Genomic DNA, 12,735 nt, shown 5'->3' on the forward strand with positions numbered 1-12,735 from the left:
AAAACTATTTGACCACAGAGCCATTGTCAGTGGGACTAGGAAATGCTTCCAAGGTCACATAGATGAGAAAAAGTGGAAATGTGGTATTTGAACTTAGGATGGAAAGAAGTAGGGTAAAGAAAGAGGAGGAAGAGAGAAAGATAGAGAAGGCAGAAGAGAAAAAGGAGGAAGAGGAAGAGGAAGATGACCCTTCAAAATGCCAAGATTTGCCAGGTTGCCCCTACCTACAAGTAATTGTCTTCTCCCTTGGCAGAGTCCCCCAGGGTTTGGACTGTGTATGGAAGGTAAAAATAAGCAAACGAAGCCACCTCTTGCTGCTGGTCAGAGGATTGGTTAGTAACCATTCCAATGGGTAAGGAGTGAGCCCCTCCTTTTCGGTCAAGGTCCCAGCTGCAAGAAGGATTGCTGGCACTTCCCACTGGGCTGTGATGATGCCTTTTGCAGCAACCTTTCCTTCCTTACCTCAAACAATAGCTCTCCTTGCACCACTCAGAGTTCACTTAAGGAATGAGATTCAAAAAGCAGGTGGCTGTTGGCATCATTACTTGATTATTCTACCAGGATTGTTTTGGCCACGGAGTCAAAATTAGTGTTTTAACCACTGGAACCAGCAATATGCTAATATTAATAATAATGTTATCAATCATAGTTACCATACATTGAGCATCGTCTATGTATCAAGAACAGTGCAAAATGAGGTGCATAGTGAGTGTTCAAACAATGGTAGCAAGATTATTATAAGCACGCATAACTGTATGAGCTGCTTCACCAACTTGGGGTGCAATTAAGGTCACATTTTCATTATTTAAAATTAACATTAGCTTGGCTCTCTGGCTCCCCTCTCTCATTTGGCTTCCTTCCTTTGAATTGCTGTTCTACTCCAAAAGCCCAGTACCATTTCTAACACCTCTCAAAGGGAGAAAAGGAGAGTGTGGTCCGCTTATGAATGTCTGTATTTTCAGTAGCTCCAGATTCTGCCACTACTGCATGGAGTCACCCTCAGAGCTTGGTCCTTTCCAGTTACATTCATCCTCACCTCCTGCTCCAGTGACATCTTAATGTTTTAGAACTCTTCAAAGCTGCAGAGGTTTTACTAAAAAAGGACAATATCACTTTCCCCGTGTTATCCTTGGCCAAGGATGAGCCACACAGGTACTCCCAACTGTCCTCTAAGTGTGCCCACCAACTGAATCACAGGCCACACACTGGGCTGAAATGACCCTTCTTTTGTGGCCATCTAAATGCTGGTATTGAACCTGGATCACCAGTTTAGAAATGTCCTCATGAGTAGTTTCTGTTAGGCAAACCTTGGTGTACTTTTTGCCAGTAGGCTTCAGCTGGGGCCATCTGTAGTCACTGCAAAGAGTGTAATAAAGTTCAACAGCTGAAGGAAAGTCCAGATCTCAAGGCCTTCATGCTCAGAGACATCCTCCACCCCAGAGATTCTCTCTGCATGTCAAGGAAGGCAGCCTGCCTAAGCCATAAAAGGCTCTGTCACAGAATTCCCTCCAGCAGTGGGGGCCCACTATCTTACGCTTGCATAACTGAAAAGGGCCATCAAGAGAAGAGGTTCTTCTCAGATCAAAGAGGGATGGCTTCACTGCCTTCCAGGTTTTGTCCTAAACAGAAAGGCAATTTTTAAATAGCAGCTTATTTAAAAAAATTTATATCGTATCCACCAAATTAGGCACTCCACTACATTTAGACTTCTGTTCTTTCCCTGTCTTGCTTACTGGCTCTTCCTTTTTCTCTAACTTTCTAAATGTGAGTTCATAACCCTCTGATTTTCTCTTTCTTTCTCTGGGCATTTGAATCCTAGCTCCCAGCAGCAACTATGTTGGTAACTCTACAAATCTCTTTTACCTGAGCTCTGTTGGTAACCTACCTAGAGTGTGGCATTTAGACAGTACCCAATATACTTTTATTGAATAAAATTTTAATCTCAAAATGTCAAAGAATATCTTCATTTGTACATCCTCCTTTTGTCAGACACTAAATTTGTTGAAATTGAGCTTTTCTTCTCATGGAGATTGACCCTCTCCAAGTTTCATTCTTTTAGTGAGTGGTGTCACCAGCTCCTCAACCAAACTTCAGTCTGGGGGGTCATCTTAGGTAATTGCTCCTTTCCACCTGCTGCTCTGCTCTGGCCAGTTTTCTCATCTGTAAAATGAGGATAATAATAGTATCTACCATTTAGGACTCTTGTCAAAACTAAATGACTTAAAATGTAAAAAGCACCAGAATGGTACCTAACTTATAGAAGGCAGTAAATGCTAACTACTTCATTTTTATATTCAGAAACCAAAATTACTACATATAATGTGACTTGGAACTTGTAGTCACTCTGAAGAGTCAGGATGGACCCCCACCTGAAATGTGGTTTGCACAAGAATGCTGACACTGCACACAACCAACAGGGTATGAAAAGGTTTGTTACTTACATAATGAGGCTTTCTGGGGAAAGCAGGGTGACTTCCAAGCAGATCTGAAAATGGCTTGAGAGACTAGGGAAAGGAGACTTGGTTGGGTTTTTTATAGTGGTTGGGGTGTGGCTGGGGTGAGAGTTCCCATGTGTGCTTTGAGCTTCCCACTGTGTCAAAGGAGGGACTACTGGTCTTTCCTATCAGCTTGCCCAGATGTGAGGAAGAAGAGGGACACGACACTTACAAGCTGTCAGCTGTGTTAAACTAAGATCATGGAGGCTACTCTTTTAGACTGTACTAGGCCCCAGCAGACTAGATCAAACCAGGATGGAGTCACTCGTGCTAGATGACACATAGCCAAACTGAACTCTGAAATGAGCCAGTTTTCCAACAAATTAAACAAACAAACCAGAAGATTAATTGCAACCAATCAGAAAATCAGAAGGGGCCCAGTAATCTGATCCAACATAAGGAAGTCAGTCCCTTCTGTTTTAACCCTATAAGGAAAGTAACTTTGAAATGACCAATCCTCTTCATTCCCTGTTTCTGCTTTCTATAAAGCTAACCCCCTCGGCTCAGCTCATTGGAACATTCATTCTGTTTTATAGAATGAGGTGTTGCCCAATTCTAGAATTGCAAGTAAAAACCAATCAGATCTTTAAACTAAATTTGTTGTAATTTTGTCTGATGTCACTCAAACATTTTTCTAAACTGGAGTCAGACTCTTTATTACAGAGCTAATAAGGCAGACCTCAGCCAATCCGCTCCCTAATCTTTTCACTTTTCATTTGAATTGTCTTTAATATGTATCTCTGCCCTCCCCTTGAATCCTGAATGAATGAAGTCCCTTAATCACTTTTTAATATCAAGTAGCACAAAATCTCCTTTCTGGCTTCCTATCTCTATTTCTCCTCTATCCTTTTGCCCTCCCTGCTCGAACCATCTGTTTGCTTGTGTAGTAGCTTGAATGTGAATTTTTCTTCTCACTGTGAGGTTTAAAGTGGTTTCCCATGTGATGTTTTTAAAACATAGTCCAATAATACTTTGACATTCTTCCCCACTCCCCCAACAAAGGTTGGATCTACATTCCCTCCCCTTGACTCTGTTTTAACCAGTGAGATACAGCAGAAGTTAAATACATGGCTTCCCAGACTAGAAGAATAAGGCCATACCGCTTTACCTGGTTATCTTGGGATGCTTGCACTGCAGGAAGTCAGCCATCCCCAGGAAGTATGATTCTGCCACCTAAGAAGTCTGATTCCCTGAGATCACCGTGTTACAGAGGCTGACCTGTGTATGAATAGCACAACTGACCTCCCAGCCAGCAGCCAGCATCAACTGCAGCTGTGTGCATGAGCCATCATTGACACCTGGCCCCATTAAGCCTTTACAGGAGTAAGCCTCAGCAGGTATCTCACTGTAGTCATATGAGAGACCCCAAGCAATAACTTCATAGTAAGCCCTTCCCAAAATCTGGCCCACAACATTATGAGTAAATTAAATGGTTGCTGTTTTACATCACTAATTTTAGGGTTAATTGTTATGGTGCATAATAACTGGAATACTCTCATTTAGGCATTAAAAAGTTAGAACTGTCAAAGTATATATATATATATATATTTAAATTATAAACAAATATAAAGTGTGCACATGTCCAAGATTAATCTAATTCATTACTGAAGGAACCAGAGGTTATAAAGGCCATTTGAAAAAACATGTGAGACACCCAGTGTTTATAGGCACTGATGAAAGAATGTTGGAATAAGACTACTAGGTTAAACACAAAACTGGTTAATGCCCTACAAGGCAATAAAACTTTAAACTTTGTGGTTATTTTTCTTCTAAACAAAAATGATCTTCATCTGTGCTAGGAAAAAAAATAGTTAAGTTATTATGTTTTTCATAGTCTGGGTCTTAAACAATAGTAAATAGCTTGTCAAACAATAGTACATTAAACAAGAGAACTAAATAATCCTTGGCTAGGCATTAGACGGTGCACTCTGGTGTGAAATTGAAAGAACACATAGCTAACAACTTACCTAACTTTTTGATAATTTTTCTTAATAGGACCTCCACTAAATCTTACCTTTTCATGAAGGTCTTTTTAAGGTTGAAAACTACCCAGGTATAAATGGGGAGTAGTGGACTGTCAGTCTCTGTGACAGACAGTAAGAAAGAGATTTTAAGGGCAGAGGGGGAACCTAGCACCTTCAAATCACATCATGCTATCAACCACCACCTTCTTGTACCGTGGTTGTCATTTTAGCAAAATCTGTGGTTTTTAAGTATTATTTGGGTTAGAGAGCCAACTGGGTATTTTCCCATAGGAAGTAATGGGACTCTTAATAGTGAGGAAGATTATGCTGGTGGGGGGGGGGGGTGTCCTGAATACGGGATTTTCAGATGCTCTTAAAATTTCCATCATAAAGTGATGTATTTAATCTAAACAGGAAATATTTGTGTGGAAAAGCAGAACATGCGATGGACTAGGAGTCCTTTTTCTATGCTACCAATCACTAGCCAAATCACTTATTCTCCCTGATATCTAGTTTTCTGATCTGCAAAATGGGGCTAATAATACTTACTTCCCTAACTCAGAGAGTGATTTGGAAGTGGTGGAGATCTGTTCACAGATAAAGGATTACTATTATTACCTATGTGAGGAGATAATGCTGGAAAGGAGAAAATCTGTTTGAGCAGATTGCTGTGTGAATGCAGCCCCACCCAACTGACTGGACCAAAATTTTTTAGTGCAACTGACTACTGCCCATGGAATTGCCTGAGTGAACATGTTGTTTTGACATCTACTAACAGGGGTAGCTTAGGAAATCCCCTGTTCACTCTAGCAGGGACTCATAAAAAAGGCTCAGAAAAACCGAAGTGAGCTGGGGAAGTCTCCTGAGGCTTCAACACACTAAGTGGGAAACTGAACGTCCAGGAAAGGAGATAGTGCTAATAGCGCAGGCTTTGGATTCACATAGAACTGCATGGAGATCCTGGCTTTGCCACTGTGTGGTCATGTAATAGCAGCAAAGTGTCTTATCCTCTCTGAGTTTCAGTGTCTTCACCCCCAACATGAAGATAATAATATCCATTTCAAAGAGTTGATGGGAGATTTGAAAGTGGGGATGGAAAAAAATCATATAGTAAGTAATTAAGGAAAAACCCAAATCCCCATTGACAGCAGAATGGATAAATACATGGTGGTATACTCACATAATAGAATATAATCAGCAGTGAAAGGACTAAGCCAGAGCTGTATGTACCAGAGTGACTGAATCTTTGCAATACTCATATAACAATAAATATATGTGTCTGTATGTATATACACACACATATATGAGGATACCTCAAAAATTTCATGGAAAAATAGAATTAAAAGATAATACGAATATCTCCATGAACTTATTGAAGTATCCTCATATACTTAGTATATAGATACATATATATGTATATTGTATATGTATGTTACATATGTAAATGGTATGTTAAAAGAAGGGGATAAACATCACAAGAGTTAGAAAAGTGGTTACTTTGGATGAGGAGACAGAGAAGGAAAGGAGGAATACATGAATAGACAGGTATGATAGCAGTGTTCTAGCTCTAATGTTTGGTGGCAGGTTCAACAAATACAATGTTTATTTTATTATTGATAAAATAAAAGATGGACATGATGAGAGCATATCGTGAGCCAAGGATCACAATTAATTCAATTTTGTGCAATACCAACACAGAACAGCCACTCTGTAAATTCTATTGTCCCCTTCCTGGAGTTCTTCTTCTCCTGGAAGTTTTTTCTTTTTTTCAAGCAAAGCATGTTCTTTAATGGAATTCATTTTCTTCACATTATATGCACAGTCCTTTGTTCCATAAGTCTTTAATTAAAGCTAAAACCTTCACTGGTGTAGGCATGCTTAATGGTTTCTGTCTTTGGAAACTGTGTTACTTACACAGTTATTTTCTTCTATCTGTGCAATCTATCCTTTCTGACTTGTATTTCCCACTTGCTTTAATAATATAATAAGGGAAAATGTGGTAACATATTCAAATAATTGAAAAGAAAATGCTATAATACTGGCAAGATAAAAGTCAAGACCTCAGAGCTTGCACATAAGGCCCTTCACAGTCTTACAACAAACTCAGATTCGTCTCTCAACACAATTTCATTCCAGTCCAGTCAAACTGAAAGTCTTGCTGTTCTCCAAACACATCATAACTGTTTACACTTCTATTCCATCTCCTGTCCAAATGCCTTTATCACCATTTTTTCCCTCTCGGAATGTTCCTGCTCTTCTTTCAGAACAACAGTTATATGCCACTCCTCTGTGAATTTCTCCCGAGCAGCCGGAGGAGAGTTTGTGGCTACCTCCTCTACACTCCTATGTTACTTGAAAAATACCATTACCTTCTATTTTAAATACTTTATACCTCCTCTCACTGGCAATTCTTCTATTGTGGTGTGCTGCCAACTGCAAGTGCTAAAGAGATCAAATGTCCAGTCAGGGAGATTTCCTGGAGAAGGGGGTTTTATGTGCAGTCTTGAAGGATAAGAAATATAGAAAAGGGGTATCCTCTCTGCTGACACCATCAGTCTCTAGTTGTTATCTTTGTCCATCTCTACCCAGAGGCCCATCTCCATCCTAGTAACAGACTCCCTTGATTTCTAATAAGATGAAAGATTACTCCCTTGTGAAAGAGTTTCACAGGAAACACACAAACACTTGTAGACACACTTCAGGTGGCCTGGGAAGAATTACCAGAGGGGAAAAGTTGTGAGATATTTTTGTGTTACTCCTAGTTGATGAAATGTACAAATATTCCATCTTCTGAAAATGAGTATAGGTGGAAAAGAAGGGAAATCGGTATAGTTGAGTCACATTGTAAGTGAGGTCAATTAGACAGAGAATGCTATTGGAGTCCCTGTTAAATTAGATATTCTACTACTCAGGATGAGGTACACTCGTGGACAAGTGCTGCGGACTACCAAGAAAAAATAGTATAGTGTAGTGACTAAAGAGCAGGATCCGGAACAGACCAAGGCTCAGACTCAAGTTTCAGATACCTAGCCAAATATTCTTGGACAAGTTACCTAATGTTTTTGACCATTTAGTTTATCATTGAATAGAAGGGAAGAAAATAAAATTTACTTCATAGGATTGTTACAAGATTAAATGAGGTGTAAAAACAACCAGTATATCAGAAATGTTCAGTAAATGGCAGCAATTACTATTCTGTAAACTCTCAGAGTCTCTGTTTCTTGGAGGCACAAAAAAAAAAAAAAAAAAAAAAATAGGTGAGGGGCAGGCAATGTTATCTACTTCATAGAGAGATTAGATGAGGAAGTATTTAGTATAGTGTTTAGAACATACTTTTGTATTCAATGAATATCTGAATCAAGAAGAAACTTTTAAAATGAGGAAATTGATCTAAGATTTCTTAATATTTTTTCAAGGGTGTAATGCTAGCTATGGACCATTTCTCCAGAGGGGAAGACATATATATAGATGTGTATGTGTGTATACACACAAACACACACTTTAAATTTTGAATAAAATTTTAGTGACACTTTGGGGTCCTTGGATCCCCAGGTTTAAAATCCCTGATTGGAGTAAAGATATTACACAGGAAATGGAGACTTTTTATGGGTGATTGTCTTTTCCTTTGTTCTAAGTGTGTGAACCTATTATTCATTTTAAAAATTTAGTTAATGGAGGCAGGCACAACCTTAAGTGTAAATTAATAAACTTCTTTGGTGGAAGAAACAGGAAACAATGGCAAATATTTAATCTTTCCTCTTCAAAGTTGGACTGGTTTATTCTCTGCCCTTTTTGAACGTGCTATAGATTTTAATCCCCTTTTGGCCTTTTCTTTTGATTAGAGCTAATGGAATTGTCTCCCCTATGTCCTCATTTTCCATTCCTCAACCTGTCTGGACTTTTGCCTCCGAAGGTTAACAATGCTATGAAGTAATGTAATTCATCATTACTATTTAGACAGATTTATTCAGAGTTCTCTCCCCACAGACGTCTGCAAGCATGGTGAATCTGACATCCAGGACTGCCTAGTGGGGTTGGACATTATATTTACAGTATCTAAGTCCAAAACTAAAAAAAACAAGGAACCATCAAAAATCCCACAACTTTAGATTTGACTAGAATTGAATGAAAATGTGTTTCAAATAATCGTTCCAATTAGAGTAGGAAAATGCCCCTGAAGTAAGGGAGTTATGTATTGATCTGGCCACACATAGAAAAGAGCCTTTGTGAGCTCAGTTTCAGTTAACTTACCTTACATTGGAGCACTGAAGTTAACCTTACCCAACATTTCTAGGTTGGATAAAATGTTCAGATTCATAGAGTCACAAATACTAAGGTTTAGAAGGACATGGTAGGCATTAGTAATTGATCGCAGCACAAAGACTTACTGAAAGAAGAAAGGTAGTTGCTGCCAATAAGTTGGAATTGTCATAGGAACAGAAACCTATTTGCCATCTCTGGTATTCTAAAGAATGTATTTGGGGAATATCCTTGTCACCATCTCCATACTCGAGTGTCCCTCCTGTGAAGGGAAACTTTGACCTTCTCTGTTCCATCTTAGGGCTGCAGAACTTTTTTTTTTTTTTTTTTTTTGACTGGCTGGTACAGGGATCTGAACCTTTGGACTTGGTGTTATCAATGCTGCAGTCTAACCAACTGAGCTAACTGGCCAGTCCTGGACATAAGAAAGTACAAGAGTCAACATCTGTCTACCCCTTTGGATCTAATTTTCCTCTTTGGGGTTACACAAAACACCTCTAATCCCTCTCCTAGTTGACATTCAATGGGCTCTTTATTGCTCATTTACTATTTCTTGAGCATTACTAGGTCTTCTGTGCCATGTCAGACACTTGGCGTATTGTGATGAGCAATATATATGCCATTTCTCAGCAGGGAAGAGATTTGGTGACAACTGTGAATCTTCTAGTCTATGTGCTAACCTCTCCTGATTTAGTGAGCACTTGTATGATGTTCCTTCACCATCCTGCTCAGCCTCCTCTGAATTTGCTCTAATTGGGCCCTATTAAAGGGTGGGATTTAAAATAACACCAGGAGGAAGGCAGAGGAGAGTAGGACTTGCCATTGATGTTCTTCTAATCAAGTACTTGTCCCTGTGAGTCTCTGAAGTTCTCCTCCTCATCAGCCTTTCGTCTGATTCCTTGACCGCTCCATGGGGTAGGGGATGAGGGCGATACCTAGACCATCCAAATGATCTGGAATGGGTGTTGATTTCATTCTGATCTGGGGCACTTGCGTTGTAGGAATATTTGTTAGTTGAGTCTGTGGACCTCCAGACAAACAGACCTGGATTCAAGTCTCAGCTGTGCCACTTACTGACATAAACCGGAAAGGCCAACTTTAGGTATGATAGGTGCAGTCACATAGGGGGCTGTACTCAGAAGGATTCTGAACTTGCTTTTATGCTCCGCTATCACCATCTTGATATTCTTATTTTTCAACAGGGGCCATGCATTTTTATTTTGCACTGGGCCTCACAAATCATGTAACTGGTCCTGTAAGCAAGACATTTAATCTCTCTGAGCTTTACGTCCTCATCTAGGAAACAGGAGTGACAGTGCTACCTATATGCAGGTTCTTGTGAGCTTTAGATGAGACAATGTGTACCATGCCTATCCCATAGGAAGCACCCCTATCAATGTGCCAGTGGCTTGTTATTTAAAATATCTGACATAAACTATTCTGAATTTAGAAAATATGCTGCTTTTAAAAAAATGTATAGGAAGCCATTAGTTTGAACTGAGCTCTTGAACTAGGCCCAAGAGACCAAACCAAAATGAAGTTACTGGTGCTAAAGCTCCATGTCACCAAGCAGAAACTAAGTTGTTTATCTGACCTTCTGAGAAATCAGGAGAGAGAGAGAGCTAATAGCCAAATCCCCAAACAGGCCAGTTTCAGCCAACATAAGGAAGTCCCCTCTGCTTTAACCTTCACAAGAAAAGTAACTTTGAAATTACCAATCCACTTTTTCTTTCTGTTTCTGCTTTCCTTTGATCTTCTCTGTCTATAAAACCAATCTCTGCTCAGTTCATCAAAACACTTATTCTATTTTATGGAATGAGGAGTTGCCCAATTCTAGATTGTCGTACCTAAGTACTGTATAACATATTGACTTGAGGAATTACATTTGTTTTAGGAGGCTGGCCAGTGCAATTCTAAAGTGAACCACAAATAAAAGCCAATTAAAATCTTTAAACTAAATTTGTTGTAATTTAGTCTTTTGATACTGTCAAAGTGAGCACTTCTAAATTATATGTAGCATTAATTACCCCTTTTTTGTACCTCTTCTATTCTGTTTGAGAAGAGGGAGTTAACTTTTTGTTTTAACTAGGCATCTGATTTATTTGGTTGCACATGACAAAAACTGTTTCTGGCTAACTTATGTGAAAGGGAATTTTTGGAATGATAATATGATCTCAAAACAAACGAAAACAACAGTAAGACTGGAGAATCAGGCTTGGAGATGAGCAGGAACCAAGACAGCTTCCTTCCAAGGCTGGAAGAGTTTTGGCAGGGGTAGATCCATGAACTCCTATCATTCAGTCTACTTGTCACTCTGCTAAAGGTTCAAATCCCAAAGTGAGAATGTCCACAACTTGGCTTAGTTCACATGTCACCCCCAGGCCAGGGAAGGGCAGGGAATCTGATTACAGCAGTCCAATAGTTTAGGGATGGAGGGGACTCACTAAAAGGAAAATGAGGTACTGGTATGAGGGGAAATAGGTCCAGAAAAAAAAGAATAAAATAACAAATCTTCTCCAGAGTGCCTGCCAAATACCTGGTACTCTTCTAGGGGCTTTTGTATAGTACTCACTTCCATTCCATACAGTGTCTAGCGTGACAAAGGCACTCTCTAGACACTTGTTGAGTAAATGAATGAATGAGTAAACTATTTAACTGTCACACAATTCTTGGAGGTGGAGAATATAGTCCTGTTTTACAGAGGGAGAAACTGAGGCTCACAGAACTTAAACAGTTTGCTCAAAATCATACAACTAGTAGGTGGTAGAGTTGAGATTAAAACCTGATTCTGTCTGATTTCGAAACTTATGATTGTTATACTCTTGCATGCTGCAGCCTTTCTTGAGGTGTAGGTGAGGGACTATGTCAAACTTCTGTACCTCTGTAGTGCCGCCCCAAATCACAGGAGCTGGATGCATGGTCATTCATTGATGGGTTCTAGAAAGTTTATCTGAGCTGGAGAAAGCTCATTTTGTGGTTCTCCACTAATTTTATAAAGGAATTGAAGCAAGCTGTGTGACCATGAGCAAGACACCTCAGTCTCCTCAACATTAAATGGTTATAATAATGGTATGTCCCCAAAGGTTATTGTGAGATTGGTGGAGAGGATGTTTATAAAGTCTTTAGCATAGTTCCTATACATGAAAAAACCTCAGAAATTACACCTTATCTATAGTCTCAAAAAGCATAGAGAAACAGGAAGAAAGTGCTGGGGGAGGCATCCAGTTTCACTACCAGATGAACTATTACATCATGTATCTCTTAGAAAGAAAAAGCATTGCCAATTAAGCTCTGGCAGGATGCTTTTCTTTCTTTCTTTTCTGGGGGCTGGCTGATACAGGATTGAACCCTGGACTTGGTGTTATCAACACGACACTCTAACCTACCAAGCTAACCAGCCAACCCTCGATGCGTTCTTATTACTTCAAGTTTTCATTTTCTTTTACCAATACTGAGAAAAATCTCTTTTAGACTTGTTTAGACATACATTTTTAAATCATATATTGCTCTTGTATATATATAAAAAGAAAAATATAAGCAAAATACATTAATTAAGCTATTACTAAGACTTCTTCAGCTTCTGAATTGTCCATCTTTTCTGAAACACTGTTGGAGTCATCGTTGATTTGATTTTCCACACAATATGGTGGATTGAGCCGTCAAGAGAATTGTCTTGGCAATTTTCTGTCAAGCCACTGGTACCAACGTGTACTTTTTTTTTTTTTTTTTTTAAAGATGACTGGTAAGGAGATCTTAACCCTTGACTTGGTGTTGTCAGCACCACGCTCACCCAGTGAGCTAACCAGCCATCCCTATATGGGATCCGAACCCATGGCCTTGGTGTTATCAGCACCACATTCTCCCGAGTGAGCCACAGGCCGGCCCCCAACGTGTACATTTTGATGCTGTGCTGCCTTTTTCTGATTTTACTAGAAGGTAGCAATGGAAGTTTTCCAGACAACAACTGGAGCTCACATTTGTTCTCCCTGAGGTCTATAGGTGGCTTGTTGACTAAA

Source organism: Cynocephalus volans, chromosome 8, assembly GCF_027409185.1.
Source record: "Cynocephalus volans isolate mCynVol1 chromosome 8, mCynVol1.pri, whole genome shotgun sequence".
Lineage (NCBI taxonomy): Eukaryota > Metazoa > Chordata > Mammalia > Dermoptera > Cynocephalidae > Cynocephalus > Cynocephalus volans.